At 40.1% G+C, this 18,381-nt stretch overlaps 1 protein-coding gene across 3 annotated transcripts in view; it reads right to left on the bottom strand.

The window, feature by feature from the left end:
- The window catches only part of LOC137295121 (delta-like protein D), a 157,169-nt gene that overhangs the window by 58,919 nt on the left and 79,869 nt on the right, over positions 1-18,381 (bottom strand). Inside the window, exon 1 of one of the 3 annotated variants that reach the window (XM_067826442.1) lies at positions 13,710-13,801. The exons of the other annotated variants lie outside the window; for them this stretch is intronic. The gene's annotated coding sequence lies outside the window, so the exon portion shown is untranslated. Of the gene's footprint in view, positions 1-13,709; positions 13,802-18,381 lie in introns of those variants that run through there. 3 annotated transcript variants of the gene reach the window in all.

The raw sequence follows: 18,381 nt of genomic DNA, 5'->3' as shown, positions 1-18,381 counted from the left end.
AAAGCAGATCTTATCTATACTACTCAAACAAGTTAAACAACAACTGGTGGAAGGATGTGTTGCAATACTCTCGCCATGGTAGATTAATTTCAGTCATAGGAAAAATTGGTGATATGAACTTCTTGTGTTTGTAATCACCAATCAGGAACACGCTAAACGATCTCATTAACAACCTCAAACTTCTATCCCTTGCCTTTCTAAACTCCAAACTTGACTTGCCGATAACAAACCAACACGTATGCCATCCTTAAACCTTCGGCCAAAGGGGAGACCACTCCATGGGACAACATACTTGACAGTCACAATTCAGCTACACTGATAATGTATCGAAAAATCTGTTACCAAAGTCGGAACCGACATCGAGGGTTGACAGCTCTGTGGGTTTCACAGTAAGAGGGCGACACTGAGGTCGTTTTTCGAATAACTGCTCGCATTGAGAGTCGATGATGCAGACAGATGTTGCCCCAAGACCACTGCTTAGGTGGTTATTGTTGCAACACGGGGTGAGCCATGCAAAACAACGCTCAATGTAGTCAGCACGCTATTTATTATCCCAGTCGCTGTGTTCTTCGTGGGTGTAGTTCCCGGACATTTATCTGGTATCTAACTTGTATAATACTGTCCCAATCTTACACCTGTAGTTGGAACCTTACTACCTGTAGTTGAAAGCCGTTGAATGGGGCAATGGATGGCTGTCAGCAAGCAAGTGAATGAACAATGACGCTCCCTTCGTTCGCTCCTAATCGTACGAAGAGTCCAACTCTGCGTTGATCTCAGCTGAGGCACACTTTTATACAACTGATTTAAAAGATGACAGGTGCGTCCGTTTGCTAGAACACTCCCCAGCACACATTAGACTGGCATTTGATTCAAGAAATAAGGTTATGTTCTTTAAAAAAATAAATAAATAAATAAAAAGGTAGGGGATATTGGATTTATAAGATTCATAAAATGCAAATGATTAAGCCAAGGGTGAAACAGACGATGAAGAGAAATGACGTTTTTAATGGTATATGTTTCAACAAAATATTAAATGACCGAATAGACCTCAGAGTTTATTTAGTCTAGACTTGAGCTGTATTCTTTTTAATATTTATGTTCTGTAGTCAGGAAACTGACTAACCAGTACGACTTTGATATTAACCATGTACCTTCAGTTGTCACAAAGAAATTAACTTATTTTGAAAATCACATTTAACAATCTGCTGACAGAATTAATATATTGTTCTACTGATATTAGTTCAACGAACTAGATAGGTCAAAATGTTAATGCGTTCTTGGTCAGCGAGCGGTGGTGAGGCGAGGTAGCTGACCTTCCAAGTTTCAGCTGCAATAGCGACGAGAAGTCATGTACAGAGTACCCACAGGATAACCCATTAGGTCAGTTTGTTACAAGTCTTGATACCATGCATAACGCCAGTCACTGTCAATGGCAAGGCGACAAGTAACGCTAACGCTATATAGGGAGTGGCTGCGATGGGATGGATTTAAATGCTGGATCACGGAGTTTAGCAAGAGAAGCCATTTAACACTCGAGTTAAATCATTACACAAGTTAGTGCAATTTACAAGTTAACGAACAGTGTAACATAACCCTATGATACGTTCCGTGACCTTTACAAGCCACGCAGGGTCACGTCGGGAACGTGAGCCAGCATTCTACATGCGCGTAAGTCACGCTCAGTTCCCGCACGAAATCATGGATCAACGAGATTTTATTGCCTCGTGATTTCTTAAAGAGGGTTATTAATGATGCATTGTCTAGCGGGAAACTCTTCCAATCGAACGCTAGACCACCGCTGATAGTCCTACTGAGGATTGGCGTTTTTCACAAAAGATTCTTGCTGACGAATCAGCACGTGGGATTAGAGGTCAAAGGTGGCGCGTCACATGCAAGGATTTGGTACGCGATGGTACTTGAAAATTAATGATTTAGCAGATAGATCGGAAGTACGTTGATCGCAGTGTCTTTGAACGCAAGGTGAGGAGGGCAAACAATTCATTTGGAAATCATTACCAAAGAAAGAATTATGCGGTGATTTAGTTGCCTCTGAACGAAGAGACACGATGTCCTTTGACATATACCTGTCCTCTTAATAAAATTAACCGATTATTAAATACCTGTTTCAAAATGTTCATAAACCTTTACACATCGCTAAACATCGCTCCACAGTGCTCCCCATAAAATAAAGGCACAATTCATGTATACTCTTCATAAAAAGTAGGAGAACCTGAAGTTTCAATTTGGATAGGAAGTATAACAAACTTTTCAAAGACGGACATCTTACAAACGCATCACCATTTCTCTTCATCACCAACCCTAAACAATGCATTGGATGCACGTGCACAACGCAGAAGCCCCACACACCTACATAGTTCTTCATTTTGACGGTTTTCAAGAAGGTCGATAAATCAAAGAAGGCCATTAATTTTGACAATCATTTAGCATCATACAGTTGTTACTGTTTGTTTTCTAGTCGTGTTTTTTATTTATTTACTTTTATGGGAAAAATGGAAAGGGTACACGTGCAAATTTCACGTCATACACCAATCTTCTATCGAGAGTTATTATATACACAACTATGGCCATAAGGAAGTGCAAGTGGTGATACACTCGCAAATCATTCATTATTTTCATCCATATCTACATTGTTTGACTCCGATATATCTCCCAATGTTTTCAATCGTGAATTGACAACGAAATTCACCTGCTTTTTAAAGAGTATATTTGACAAGCATGCTATTTTCAATAATAATTGCATTACCTATGTCAAAACCGAAGAACCTACCGCTTGTCTTGCATGTGTAAGTAACGCCAGTCAGATCGTTAAATCAGGAATGTCCCTCGTGTTCTTATCACTAAGGGCACATTCCCCTTCCCCATCGTGGTTCCTCACGGGGATAGTATTACATATCCTCATGTGACGGATACGTATTTTTGGAAATGATGCAAAAATCCAAGTCGAAACCAAAACAAGACTAAAACAAATAAACTTACATTATAAGTGACGCACTAGCTTTTTCACAATGGCAGAACCATTTCGTATCTAAGTGATTATAATCAGAAGTGTTTTCTTCTTATTTGAAAGGGCAATGTAGAACACAAAGGGACAAGTCTGTAAGATTTATCGGTTCTTTGCGTGCAATATTTATGTGGTCTGTGTTTTATGGTTTTAAGTTTCAAAGGTAAAGACATAAAACCTATGAATATTTCAGCGCCATATCGATAAAAGGAAAGAAAGAGAATGAAAATTTGTTCAAATTCGATCCGTCATTCCAACATAAACTTTTACTCTGATCATCGTCATGGAAGTTGATAACTACACGGTTGGGTGAATATATTGCATTAACAGTTCTAAACAATTATGTAAACTGTTCCTAATAATGATGACCACGAGCTACGTCTTGTCTGACATTAGATAGGCAATTTTCAGCAGCAAAATCATATTACTTCGACCATACACTCGGTTTATCTTGCGCTGATAAATGATAAAACAGAACTGTACAGACGCTCGTGGTTTCAACTTAATTATTTACTTCAGTTGAGTTACGTCAATGTTTCGAAGATAAAAGTCATTGATTTACAGCTGTATGCTAAGTTCACTTACATTAATGTTTGGTTTTAAACTGATGACTTGCATGCTTTCACATTGCAATGTTTCATACATACAAGATGATGCATGTATATAGTTAAGCCCATTTACGTCAACGGTTCCCTAATCTGTACAGATCATTTCAGAAAATACTGAAACCGAAAGAGAGTTCGTGATTGGGAACATATCGCAAATTCGACATTGAGGAAAAAAAGTTCACCAAGAATGGTGGCAGATGAAAGCAAATATACGTTTGTTCTATCAAATCATACCTGACGTCGAATACTAGACTAACAACTACTGTATTAAATAAACGTGAGTGAGTGAGTTTTATGCCGCACTCAGCACTATTCCAGCTATATGGCGGCAGTCTGTAAATAATCGAGTCTGGACCAGACAATCCAGTGATCAACAACATGAGCATCGATCTTCGCAATTGGGAACCGATGACATGTGTCAACCAAGTCAGCGAGCCTGACCACCCGATCCTGTTAATCGCCTTATACGACAAGCAGTCGCCTTTTTATGGCAAGCATGGGTTGCTGAAGACCTGTTCTACCTGGGACCTGAAATGAACATGATTTACTGAAAAAGGTTCATAGTAAGAAATAAAAATATAAAGGAGTCCAAGACTCTGTTTTCATTTACATAAGGTTTTGAAATCTAAACTTGCCACATTTTCTAGACTTGCGTGGTCTTTCTTGGATATATTTGCTTCGGGGTCTGTAGGACACAGTCTCGTCAAGAGAGTGAGTGAGTTTAGTTTTACGCTGCACTCCGCAATATCCCAGCTATATGGCGGTGGTCATAATCGAGTCTGGACCAGACAATCCAGTGATGGAAAGAGTTCCGCCCGTAATCCTCTCTCTTTTTTACATAGAATTTCCCACCTTCCCCGGTGTAATATTCCAACAATGAAATAAGTTCATTGACTGATTTTACACCTGTTCTAGTTTATTGAATGTATATTTAGGGTGAAGAATGCATGCCAGTTTATAATTTTGGCTTTTGATTTGGGTGGGGAATACGGGTGGAACTCTTACCCTAGTGATCAACAGTATGAGCATCGATCTGCGCAATTGGGAACTGACGATGTGTCAACCAAGTCATCGAGTCTGACAACTCGATCCTGTTAGTCGTTAGTCTTAAGCATGTACTAGGTGTATTAGACTGAATGGTATCAACATGGAAACCGAATACCTATAATATTAAAATATACCATCAGAATGACAAGACCAATTCTGTATTAAAGCTATACTATCGTTATAAGCAATTCACTACTTGCACTAAAGCTATACAGGACAAAGTGAATTCATTGCATTTAGATCCTCCTTCCAACAAAAATGCGCCCCTGCCCCACTCACCCATCGGCTACTTCTGGTTCTAAATAAAGTTCGGTGACTGAAAGCAAAGCAAGTATCTTACCGATATTAAACATGCCCACGTTCAATGTCCAACACATATGTTCCCGATGTCTCGCGATCAACTCGATTTGAGCCATAAGCTTCACAAGTACCAATTACACCGTATGGGCAGACCCTATACATGCACTATGTATGTTTCTATAGCTGTCGATTTTAACGTTCATCCTTATGTTGTCCTAATCAAACTTAGCCTCTAAAGCGCTTCTTGGTAGACTTCTAAACAACCACAATGCATTTCAAATCACAGTTATTGCAAGCGAAATTCTGCCACACTGTTATGAAGACAAATGCCAGATTTCGCGCTAATGAAATTTTAAAAACATCAAACCTTACCTGTTTGCAAATAATCACACGTGAGGGCGTTGTTTATGCGAAGCATTTACCTGTATCACAGGTAGAATAATATTCAACTGACTTATAATTTACAACCAACAGCTCAGCCTGTTTGCTGTTCACGAGGTGAACAGAGAGCACGGGAAACTTGTGCAGGACACTCACATGTCAATCAACGTCAATCAAGCTCTTAGTGTTATTTTACCGAAGAAATTTCAAAGAGTATTGTAAAGGGGCGTGTAATGTAGAAATTCTACTACAGTTTCCCTCAGTATTCTGCCCATGGGATTCAGATGTAAATAAGCTAACAGAATACATAATTTACATATTATTTTGTCTAAACGAGCTTGCCTTGAAGCAATATACTGATTTTAGTATTAACCTCTTTGGTTCTTCATACATTTCTGTCTAGCCATCTCGTACTTCACTCCAAGGGAGCTAACTCCATCAAGATAACTTGAAATGCGTGAATGTAAGAGTCAGCGGATTTGAAGTGTCTTGTCGATCGAAATCCGAAAACAAATGTTTTCTGTGTAAGATATGTTTTTGTGATTATATCTACACTTTAAGCTCTGAAATCAGTTAAAACGATTTGAAGTACGTTCACGATTGTTTAAGAAGAATTAAAAAGTTCTTTAGAGGCGACAAATGGTGATTTGCGGTGTAGATAGGACAGTGTATTAAAGGACACGACGTCTCAGATCGTACAACCCACGTAAGATAAAGCTACTGTTTAGGGCATTGTTTAAAGTCTGACTGACGTATTCATGTACATCTATTGTTATAGGTCATTGTGAAATATCAAAGCATGTTCCAACTCTGAATGATTGTACTAACGCCGAAGAAATAGCTGTGATTTGGACAGAGCTGCCAAATAATTCGTGTGCACGATTCCTTTGAAACTGATTAAGTAAGTGATTTTATCTGCATATTTGAATGATTACATTTCATTCACCACATAATTGGCATTTGGCCTTCTCCTGGTCCTTGCGTGTGAGATACATATCTCTGTATTTTACTTCTCTGTGGGAACCAACTCGCATACAGGTATTCCCTTGTTTTATTAGTACAAGACAATTTTTCTCTGTTTTATTCACGCTACAAATCCGTTGTCTGTTCTAATGGTATTCTCTGTTGTGACGTCACTATCAGTTAAGACATACCTCCTATGAAGTCCATCTGTGCTCGCCGGTCAGTTAGACAGAGGGAATATGTACATTTCGCTTTGTCTGCATACCACCCACATATTTGATACTTACGTAATATCATATGCACTGGATATCGATGTGTAACCTTTAATGACTATTGTGGATGTTTTTCATCACAGAAAGAATTCCTTTAATGAAAATTATGACTCCTTTCAATGTCCCTCTCCTTTCACAATAAAACATTGATAGTCACGGAGTGTTTGTTTATAGTTAATGAACATGATCGAGGAAAAATGACTTTGTACCCAAAGGTTATACCACAAGCATTTCATTTTTTCTTTTTCTTTTTTTTTTTGTTCAACAAGCTGTACTTGAGGACATTAACTGTCGACTTATGCCATGTACGTGAAGGACAAATATGTGACTGAATATGTGTAAGGTGGCAGTCATCGCTTAAAGAGTGAAGGAACCCATATATCTATTTTCCGCACCTGCAGGTGTTTGAAGATGAATAATTGAATAATGTCAGGGAGGTTGTTTGGTTATGATTACACAATGTCATTTAGAAGGTGGTCAAATGAAACATATGTCATATTTGGGACTACACTTTCTTAGTAAAGTACAAAGTCTAGTACTTTTTAGGTTGAGTCCCATCTGGGATTCGAACCCGTACCCTCAGAGTCAGGCACCTAATCACCAGCACACAAAGTCACGGTAGCTGAGCGGGTTAGGCAGTTGACTTGGTGTGCTGACGATTTGGTGTCTGACTCTGAGGGTGCGGGTTCGAATACCGGATGGGATTCAGCCAAATAAGTACGAGAATTTGTACTTTTCTGAGAAAGTGTAATCCCAAATATGGCATATGTTACAAGTTGTTTGGTTAAAAGGTGGGCAGTGGTGAAATTATTAATTCAACATGGATAACATTTATTTTCATGTTGCAGCCTACCAGCTTACATATACATGTACACATACATGTGAGAATACGACCAACAATAACCAGATAGACTGATGAAACTAACTATTTTATTCGTATGTGTGTAAGTCATGTGTGTTTAAATGCGAGTAGGTGGGTGTGTTCAATGTATTTGAGTTATTACTGAGCTGCGAGCAAGTAAAAGGATCGGGATGTTATGTGCATCCCACCATCGTATCCCAAATTCATGGACCGATGTTCATGAACGAGAACGAGACGCCAGCACGTGAGTGAATAATGTTTTGTGCCGCTTTAGCAATATTCAAGCAACACACTAAACGCGAGCTTCTCACTTTGTAACCACGTGGGGAAGAGACAGTGGGTCTTCGGCTTTACAAGCTAACGCTTTAACCTCTGGGCTACATTACTGGACAAGGCTATGACCCTGTCGGCAGTACTAGAAATGAGTAAATCCATTTAATATGAATACATGCCTGGTTTTCTTTTAGTTTTGTTTTCGTGGGGCGTGGTTGGGATTTTCAAGTGTATGTTAGGTCAGGACACACACCCCACCCCCACCCCATCCCACCCCGCGCGCCCCCAAATACCCAAATAAAATGTTTTACGTCGCCAGAGCATGCCACCCACGCTAACCCATGTGATGAGTAACGAACGCTCTAGAAAAATCTCAGTTTTGTATTATTATCATTGTATGTCGTCCTTGTTCAGTCAAACAAACATACGAGACGTCACAAAAGCAATAAAATATATCAAAGATATCACACACTGAAGTAAAACGAATAATTGCGAAAATATGTAATTCACCCAAGGGTATCCACGGCGCACACCGAGCCGTCAGTCCCACTGACAGAGGCTTCGCATGACTTGTCTCACTGTCTCGGGTTTAGTCAAGCTTGGAGATATTATCTTGGATTACTGTAAACACCCCATGGGTTTTCAGCATATTTTTCAAAACTGTTTGTAGCTTGGATGCATTAACTGGCAATCTGATGAGGCATTATAACATATTACACATACCTTCTGTAGAGTTAGTTGTACGTGGTTACCCGTGGTTGTTTTGTCCACCAAGTCGTTGACTGTAGCAATTGCAGCTGTTGAGCGAAATCTGAGCATTCTGACTTCATATGAATTTCTGAAAGTGCGTATTCCTTACTACGTTTTGTAACTTTTAGCTTTAATTTTAAGTAAATCGAATTTGAACTCTTATGAAGCGGTTTATAGTCCCGAAATATTTCAGTGGCGAAAAAAAATACACGTACGCGCCCTCAAATACACACGCACACACACTGTTACTAAGTCCTTGAATGTATACTAAAAACAATGTAAAAATGAAATTGTAACTCAATATATTACATGCCTCATCAGTGTTAACATCTCCTTTAAAGGTTGTGTAGAATTAGGTGATACAATGTAACAGTTCCCGCGGGCCATGGGGTGTTTTTGAAGAAGTAACCAACTCAAAAGATGCCACCCCTCAACCTACAAAATACAGGTGAGTTTGTACATACAGGTGACTTCATCAATGTCACCCTGACCCCGAACGCCGTCAGCACAGAGTGGTCATCTCCGGCTTATTGCGATAGGACGGCCATGATAACTGTCCAATACAGTCTGATGGATGCATCATCGCTCTATCAGTTGGACAAGGATTTGTCACGTGCCATGTTAAGATATGACTGATTGTCATATACGTGAAATTCCTCCTTAATAGATCGATCATAATCCCTATTTCCCAGGGTTACGGCGGCGTTAGTACAGGGTCTCGGGGGTCAGATAGCCCTTGCAGTGGACAGCTGCTGTAGAGGTGATGGACAAGTGTCAAAACAGTTTTCCAAGAAACAAAGAAAATGTCAATCAAATGTTGATTTCACGTCATACGCCCCTGAAAGCATGATTACAAAGCAATGTGTGTGTGGATAGATAGATAGATAGATAGATAGATAGATAGATAGATAGATGTTATAGTAACATAACCCGAGCTGGGTAACGCGAGGCCGTCCTTGTATGAGGTCTTTGCATTTTGCCTCTAGTGAACAGCAAAAGAAACACAATTGTCGGAAAAAAATTCAATCCCATAAAAAGTAAGCGTTCGTGTTTATGTGTATTTAATCACTCTTTAAAAAAAATAGTCATAGTTGCGTTTCTTTTGCTGTTCAGTATATTTTTAATTCTTCTTGAGTGAGTGAGTGAGTGAGTTTAGTTTTACGTCGCACTTAGCAATATTCCAGCTATATGGTGACAGTCTGTAAATAATCGAGTCTGGACCAGACAATCCAGTGATCAACAACATGAGCATCGATCTGCGCAATGGGGAACCGATGACGTGTCAACCAAGTCAGCTAGTCTGACCACCCGATCCCGTTAGTCGCCTCTTACGACAAGCATAGTCACCTTTTATGGCAAGCATGGGTTGCTGAAGGCCTATTCTACCCCGGGATAATTCTTCTTGATTCATTACGGAGAATGGCTACACGATCACACGAGAATGAAATGATTTGTAACTATGAATAATTCCAGGTATGTTTGCCAAATCAGCTGTATGACCATTCCCGATACATATATAGATACACGTTACGTTCCCAAGAAAGCTTAAATAGTATTTTGACCTTCTGTCTGGCGTACTGACCTTAAACTAACACTTACTGTTGACATAATCCGGATTATTTTATCAGTTGGCCAGACCCAGACAAGGATGTTCACCGAATACATACATAGTATCAAGCGACACACTTTCTAATCATACGTTTCTTTGGACTGTCAACACGTTTGGTTAGCATAACATTAAATGCTTTCATTGCGGATAACATGTTCCTACAACGAAAGAAAGGATACAGAAAACCTCGTTTACCACCGAAGCATCGTTAATCAAGAAATCCCTGTTCCGAATGCAGATTGTATCTAAGAGGTTTACGTGTTCGTCTGCTGCGCCTAAGAACCTGGTTCGATTTCTCAAGGGGTACAACGGCCCATATATTGTTGAAATAGGACGGCCATATTCACTTACTCTTGGTTTGTTTTACTTACACATGGTTAAAGCACCAATACCACAATGTGTTAATAATAAACTGGTACTGACGATTTCCACTTGAAAGATACTGTTCACATCAGTATAGGTGTACTGTATGTACCTAATCGGAATATTAAAATGCATGATCTATATAAAATGATGCTGCACACGTGGCACAGTGGGTTAAGGCGCAGGCTAGCTATTCTCGAAACGTTCGCAGCCCTACGAACGTCTTAAGCCCATTCCTAACACATTGGCTACGCTCAAAGTTAATTCTTAGGACTACGAACGTTTCGAGAATAGGGGCCCAGGTTCGTATTTCTTTACGCAGACATATGCTTCTTTGTCTCATCTTCTGATGGTTGGTTCGAATCCTAAGTTCATTTCCAAGATTGTCTTAGGTCCATAATCATGAAATTTATGCTCGTGAGCATCAACAGATTAGTAACCTGACACATGTACAACTCTTTCAGTCGCTTTCGTAAAACCGAACCATCAAACTTACTGATCAGATAAGTTGAGTTTATGCTTTAACGAGTGTGGACCAGACGGTACTGAGTCATCGATACATGGAGACGGACAGACAGATTCTTCAGTTTGGTTTCCGAAAGAGAAACTTTCAGACCCAACAGCAAAGATTCAGTACTGGCATTGAGAGTATTACCGATAACAATATCATTAACGGGATTGGTACAGTTAGATAAATCCTATCTACTATTCAATACACGTTATAAATGCCGTATTTATGTTAATAAATTACCCACACCTTAAGGAATCAATCATGAACGCTTGACCGTTCACATTCACAGTTACAGGACTTGTGAGTTTCACTTGTACCTAAATCCTCCCTACCGGGTCTGAATTTGGCGCCGATACAATACCCGCACATGAAGCAAACCCCTCTCCCACCCCGACGGGTGTGGGAACCTGAAACAGTCACCCACCCTGTACTCAACATCTGTCCTTTCACACTATTTCATCACGGGTTTATCACCCACTTAATCAAGTTATCCTTGATTAAACCGGTACAAAAGTAACCGCACAACAAGACCCATGGGCAAAAGTTGACCTACCCAACCTTCACATACATAGTTGCTCAGAGCTGAGAGCAGCGCTAAACAACAAACAAATATAATCATATATACACATGGCAACAAATAAGGGAACACATGAACGTACAAGTCTTTTTTATTCTTTTCCAGGTTTCTTCACAAGGTATGTATTTCACTGTGGTTGAAACCTTTAAAATAAATAAAGGAAAGTTTTTATGTGTTCCCATATTTGTGTATATAAGCATGGATAGCCATTGGTCTTCCAGTTGTTTGTCCATTGGTTTCCGCAGACATGCATTATTCAAATACTTTTATCTGAGTATTTGGGTGTTTTAATAGCTATGATATAATATGTATTTCATTTTGCTTAATGCTACATTTATTTTGGTGGCACCAGAAATGGTCTTCACACATTGTATCCATGTGGGAAATTGAACCCAGGTCTTCGGTGTGACGAGCAAACGCATTATTACTTGGCTAGCCCACCACCCAAATGTCACTGTGCTTTCATGTTCTATAGTTGATGTAGTACTTTTAATGACTAGATGAAATGTCGATATTCCTGGTTAGTTCCCGTGAACGAAGAATAACTGACAAACAGAAATAAACAGCAATAAGAGTGGGTACTTGTTGTTACTTTGTCAGCCATTCCAGAAACATGGAATAAACCTAACCTATTAACGGGTAACCATATTAAACTAAGACACGGTATCTCATTTGACTAGCACTATAAAGACGGCATTAGTCCGGACACACGTCTACGGCACAGAGGCACAGACGCACACACGGCACAGACGCACAGACGCACGCATGCACTTCGCAATATTTGTGCAGTAAACTTGACTGGGACTTTAAACTCCTTTTCACCTACCTAAATAACACATAAGTCGCTTGCATACGCAATATTGTCCTACCCCAGCATAGACAATTGCCTAAACTTTGGTTTCATCGGTCCGGGCGCGACGCCCACCTCACTCAGTAACTCTCCTCACTCTCTTTTCTCTCTCTCTCTCTCTCTCTCTCTCTCTCTCTCCCTCTCTCTCCATCTATCTATCTTCTACATGCAATGGTGCTGTCATCGCGACAAACGTACCTGTTGTCTACGGTACCCAAAAGACGCTAAAAAACATAGCATTACTGATATGCTATAGTCATACATTGGGAGTTCAAAACCTCCCTGCGAGCAGTATGTATATAGCACAAATCAGTTACACTGATAGTTACATTAGACATCCATCAGCCGACATACCAGTACATGTAGAAGTATTATTACCATTGTAACCCAATCTTAACGGGTTCTAGATCAATGTATAAACAACTGTCTTTTCTTCAATACCCCTATTAATACCATTACGCTCTGAAAACCGGATAAAATATTTATTGAGAGGTATTTACCCATAAAGCTATAAACATGAACCAGCTTTCAATGTGATATTTATCCAAATATGTCACATGTATGAAATTGAATCATTAATCTAACAACCGATTTGAAGCATTGACACAAGGCAATAGCTACAGATAGGCTCGGCAACCTCGTCGCTCACTCGGGCCTCAACTGTTTGTTGATGCAGAACTAAACATGCTTGCTACACAAAAAAATGTCATGCGGCTTTGCTCAAGTGCGTGAGAAACATCGGGGCTCTCTTAAAAGGGTATACTAAAATATATACATCAAAGAAACTTTATTTCACATATTCGACAAATGGACTTAACAATACGCTATGTCCATTTACCAAAATAAGCGCGTCTCATATGAAACGATTCTTTCAAATTTCTGAAGCTCTTTCCCAAACATCCTTTTGTGAAATATTAACTGCAGTTGCAAGCGGTGACTTATTCTGCCTTTGATATAACATGTAGATAGCTTCATGTCAAGAAATTAACATCATCCCGCTTGCATACGAATCTCCTCCTGAGTTCAGATCATGTGACCCGAAACGGTGGCTTAAACACAAATGTCGTCATAGGCTTTTTATAGGAAATGTAAGACATCCAAATCATTTCTCTATTTTTCCACATACAAAAAATACACAGCTCTGTTTCGTAAATGTTTTTTTTCTCCTTAGCACACGAAAACGGCGCAAAGATATTCTAGACAAGTTCCCTTCCTTTCCAAGTGACAGGTGTATTGTAGTATTAGTTTATATATTAAGCGGACAAAAATGCTAAAAATTGTGAATGTACACGGTGGGAAAAGAAGAAACATAAGCGCCTACCTTTGTAAGTGACCAGGTATTGTTGTGACCAGGTAAAATATCCCATTGTTACATAAGAGAAGGAAAGAGACCTTGTAGGGAGCTGTCACAAGTAACATATCTATTGAGACACAGCTTGGAAACACAGCTCTGCTACACCACGCATTTTTAGAAACTCATGTCATCCGAAGCAGTTTCTTTGAACTTTCTCACGGTATACGGGCCTGTATACGCCAAGGCTAACAGGTGAGGGTTCACTGACCCAATGTTGAGGTAACAACCAAGGGAGGTAACTGAGATCAAGTGACTACATGATTTAGATCATTGCTCAATGTAAAATTAGACCTCCTAGTGCAAACTGTGTCTCGTGTGGCCCATATCACGCTTCTCATATGATTTGTCTCGTAATTTCCTTGTATCAGACTACAACCTTTTATTTTATAAAGGCAACGTGTTTGACGCTGCTCTCTCACGGCCGTATGCTAAAAGTCAGCCTCGATTTAGCCCTGATGTGAAACGGGGCTACCCATTACCAAGTAGGGTATCACCACATGATAAATTTACTTACTCCTTTGTCCGTGCACAATCAAACACAAATATTGACATTTCTTACAAGCACGCAATAAAATATGTGAGAGATTTTGCTGCTCGTCAAACCTATTTATATACATTATCGTAACCCCTGTTCCGAACTGTAATACAGTGGACTCGCCGTTTCCCATGGGCTAAATGTAGTGCATTCGTCAATCGCTATCTAGCAACGTATATAACAATCGGGGCATCGCCACAGCTTAATATACTTATAGAACTTACGACATGATCGGAGTGACAATGCGAGCGGTACACGTGTGCTTTAATAATCCTTCATTTCAACAATATTGCGGTGTGAGACCTCGGCGTCAACACCGATGACAACCATATATTTCAATACAAGTAATACTAAATGACTACGGAAGCGATTGGTGAACCTTTGTAGCAACGGCGAGTGACGTTTGATGTTTACGGGGTGGGCCGCTTATCAGTCATAGGATCTTTGTTCTGTGGATCATGGATCGAACACGATCTTCGTTCATGGATTTATTTGTTTCACACTACGAACTGTCTTAAAGTATTACTTTTGAGTTGATCATCGCAGCTTACTTCAATAATGTATTTCGAGTACGAATGACATCTGTCTGTCTGTCTGTTATATAGGTTTTGTCTCCTCTGCTATTCTTATTTTATGTGTGAGTGAGTTTAGTTTTACGCCGCTTTTGGCAATATCCATGTAACATCATGGCGGGGGACACCAGAAATGGGTTTCATTTTGAACCCATATGGGGTTTCGAACCTAGGCCTTCGGTGTAACGAGCAAAGGCTTTAACCACTGGGCTACTCCACTGCACCTGTTTTGCACGTGAGCGTCCGTAAACATCTGGACGGGTTCAGGATTAGAAATCGCGTAGTTTGTGTCATGGTTTCATTAACGCAATACCAATAATAAAATTCTGTTTTGCAACATGGGTTTGAACGTTCAACGTCTTGAGCGAACATATTATACGTTCTATGTTGATCTACCAAAGAAAGATGGTGCCTGAGATCAACCATATATTGCATTACTTGTTCCCCTGCCCATCATGACCCGGCTAAATGAATGAGTTTGTCATATGAAGGGCTGAGGAAAGACACACTTTACCGATTCAACTGCTCAAGAGTGTTCCACGAAGAGGTCGTAAATGAAGGAATTCTAGGAATAACAGCCAACTGACGACACTGAAACTGGAATAATGAAGTCCGATGATCAACTGTTTGTTCAAATTAACTCAGCTGCTTGCTGTTGTCTTTCACGAAACGTTCTCCATAAGGATTTCAATCGTTACAAAATGATGGTTCCACGGCAGTTTGTAATCCGTATCAATGCCGACAATGGCGCAGCAAGGAACGAAAGCAATGGATCGTGTTTTGGTATTCCGTATGACCAAGTGAGCGAGTGAGTTTAGTTTTAAGCCGCACTCATCAACATTCCAGCTATATGGCAACAATCTTCAAGTAATCGAGTCTGGACCAGACAACCCAGTGATCAACAACATGAACACCTATCTGCTCAGTTAGGAACCGATGACATGTGTCAACCAAGTCAGCCAGCCTGACCACCCGATCCCTTTTATGGCAAGCATGGGTTGCTGAATCCGGACCTTCACCAAGGTCTCCTGACCAAGCAACTCTCCCTCCTTTCCACTGCCCTGGCCCATGCAACCAAGATGACATTAGCCAGTGTGCATCACTAAGTCATTGAGAATTATCTGCTTTTGGGTTCGAATCCCAGACTCACCATGATTACGATGTTAGGTTTGAAGAATTGCAGGAGTTTATCTTGAATCCATTGTCTTGGTAAACCTCGTTCTATCAAATTCACGTCAAAGGTATAAACGATTAGCTGACATTTGTCATTACTGAAAATACTTACCTATCATCTGTGGGTGTCAACTGAAAAGTGATGGACTGGGAGATAAGTGTCATCTTATAAAACAGACAGTCAAATTCAAGATTTCTCTCGTATACATGGGCGGATACAGCTTTTTGAGAAGGGGACTGCGGGGGAGGGGTGCGGGGGTGTGCACTCTCTTGTGAAAACAGCGTTGCGCACTTCATTTTCATGAGAATTTCGATGGTCACAAGCAGAATTTTGCTGACAACAGCGAAAAGCAAGATACTTGGCACGAACAGGCTTCCTACAGTTGAAGAATCAGTGTTAAAAAGGTTTAAACTAATTCGTTTGTGACAGTTTGTACGAAATCAGTTTTTATTTTATTGGAGTGACGGAAATTGTAATTCTAATGGATTTAAGGCAATTATAGTTATAGTTAAGTTTGAAATAGTTCACTGACAAACAAGACATTTTGTCAATGGAGAACGCAAAAGTCACTTTGCGCATCCTCATGGTTTGTCACTATTCTTGACTTCAATTGAAATTAAAATACAGTCAAGTCTGCAGATGTCTGCTAAATTCAAAGGACACACCCGGATAACAGGCACCATGGCATGTAACGGGTACATTAGACATTTACAGGCTGTTGTCGTTTGTAGATAATCTCCTAATCGCTGTACCCCTAAGTCTCCGTTTCACACATTCAAAGTAAAACTTATCTTTGAACTTAACATTGGTGACTCACTCAATGGCAATGCTATAATCCATGAATCCTAGTCTCCATTGATTCAATCAAAAACTATGACAATGTTCAGGAATGCGGTTGATGGCGTCGCTCTGCCCACGATGTTGACCGTTCCTATAGTCACCCATGTCCCTGAAATTCCGATATTACCCGACCCGGCGGTATAGAAACTCCAGTATTACCTGACCTGGCGGTTGAGACATTCTCGTATTGCTCCGCCCACCGGTGCTATTTGGGCATGAGAGGTGCCTTGTTCACGCCGGCGTCTAATTACTCTGTAATAATGAGTTCTTATGAAGTGGCTTTTAGAATGTGTACATTTGACAAATGAGTAGAAAATGGTATTTGTAGCTAATCCTGCAATAAATCAGAACGATCGAACATAGCCCGTGTACCTTCATTGATAACCTCACTGACATCGGGAATTTGAACCCTGTTCTTCGTTTATAAATGACGCGCGGCCTCCGGAAATAAACGCCAGGCCACACCTAAAACCAATTTGTGTTTTTAAAACAAAAATATTGATCCAAATATTTTTGGATATTTGTTGTTTTAATGCGCATACCGACACCAGTGTCTTATTACTGGCGAGATTTCGAAGCCATAGCAAACAAGGACCCCTCTCAGCAAATTTTCTTTGATTTTGCTCTATTTATTGATCCCATTTCTGGAGAAGTGGGAAGATCGTGATGAGTGACAGCCCAGAAACAAACAGATAAAATGACTAACAATCTTGTATTGTTGAAGAGAAAGATATCTCAATACCTCATGTAGTGAAAGGATGGCCACAAACCGGTATAAGTATACAGATTAACACTTACACGAGTTACTTCCCCTACCTCCCCTGCACGTGCAGAATGCGCTTATTCATCAATAACGGAAGCGCATCAGCAGACGTACAGGTGTGCATGTTATACATGTCCAATTCGTTTCGAATGGCTATCAGTTTTAAATTATTCAATACTTTCCTGCATTTTGTACGTCCCTAAAACGAAAACGAAAGGCAAGTGTTGATACGCATGATGTGGAAACGGCCGGTTTGCGCAAATATGAAGATAATGTGAATTATCAAACGTTGGCGCAAGACTTTAATATTGTGCGTCTCGGTTTCCAAATTCACAGGCTATTCTATTATCGCCAATGTGTATTGTCGATGGTATATATCTATACGTGTTCAGAGGCATTCTGCTTTGCTTAGCTGATGGGCATGTCGTGGTAATATTTTAGTAATCTTTTAAGTAATCTTTCATATTTAATTGTTTACTTGGGAATTCACTTTAAAAATGAAGAAAATATACATCTTTAAACGGGGTGTGGTGTGGTGTGTGTGTGTGTGTGTGTGTGGTGGTGGTGTGTGGGGGTGTGGGGGGGCGCTGTGGAGGCTGTGTAAGGTAGCTTAATGGTCGTTGTATTTTCATATTTAATTGTTTACTAAGGAATACACTTTAAAAATGCAGAAATATACATCTTTAAACTGGTTGTCGTGTGTGTGTGTGTGGGGGGGGGGGGGGGGGGGGGGCGGGGGAGGGGCATGGAGGCTG

The sequence above is a fragment of the Haliotis asinina genome, chromosome 8 (assembly GCF_037392515.1).
Source record: "Haliotis asinina isolate JCU_RB_2024 chromosome 8, JCU_Hal_asi_v2, whole genome shotgun sequence".
In the NCBI taxonomy this organism is placed as follows: domain Eukaryota; kingdom Metazoa; phylum Mollusca; class Gastropoda; order Lepetellida; family Haliotidae; genus Haliotis; species Haliotis asinina.
This window is presented reverse-complemented; position numbering and strand designations above follow the sequence as displayed.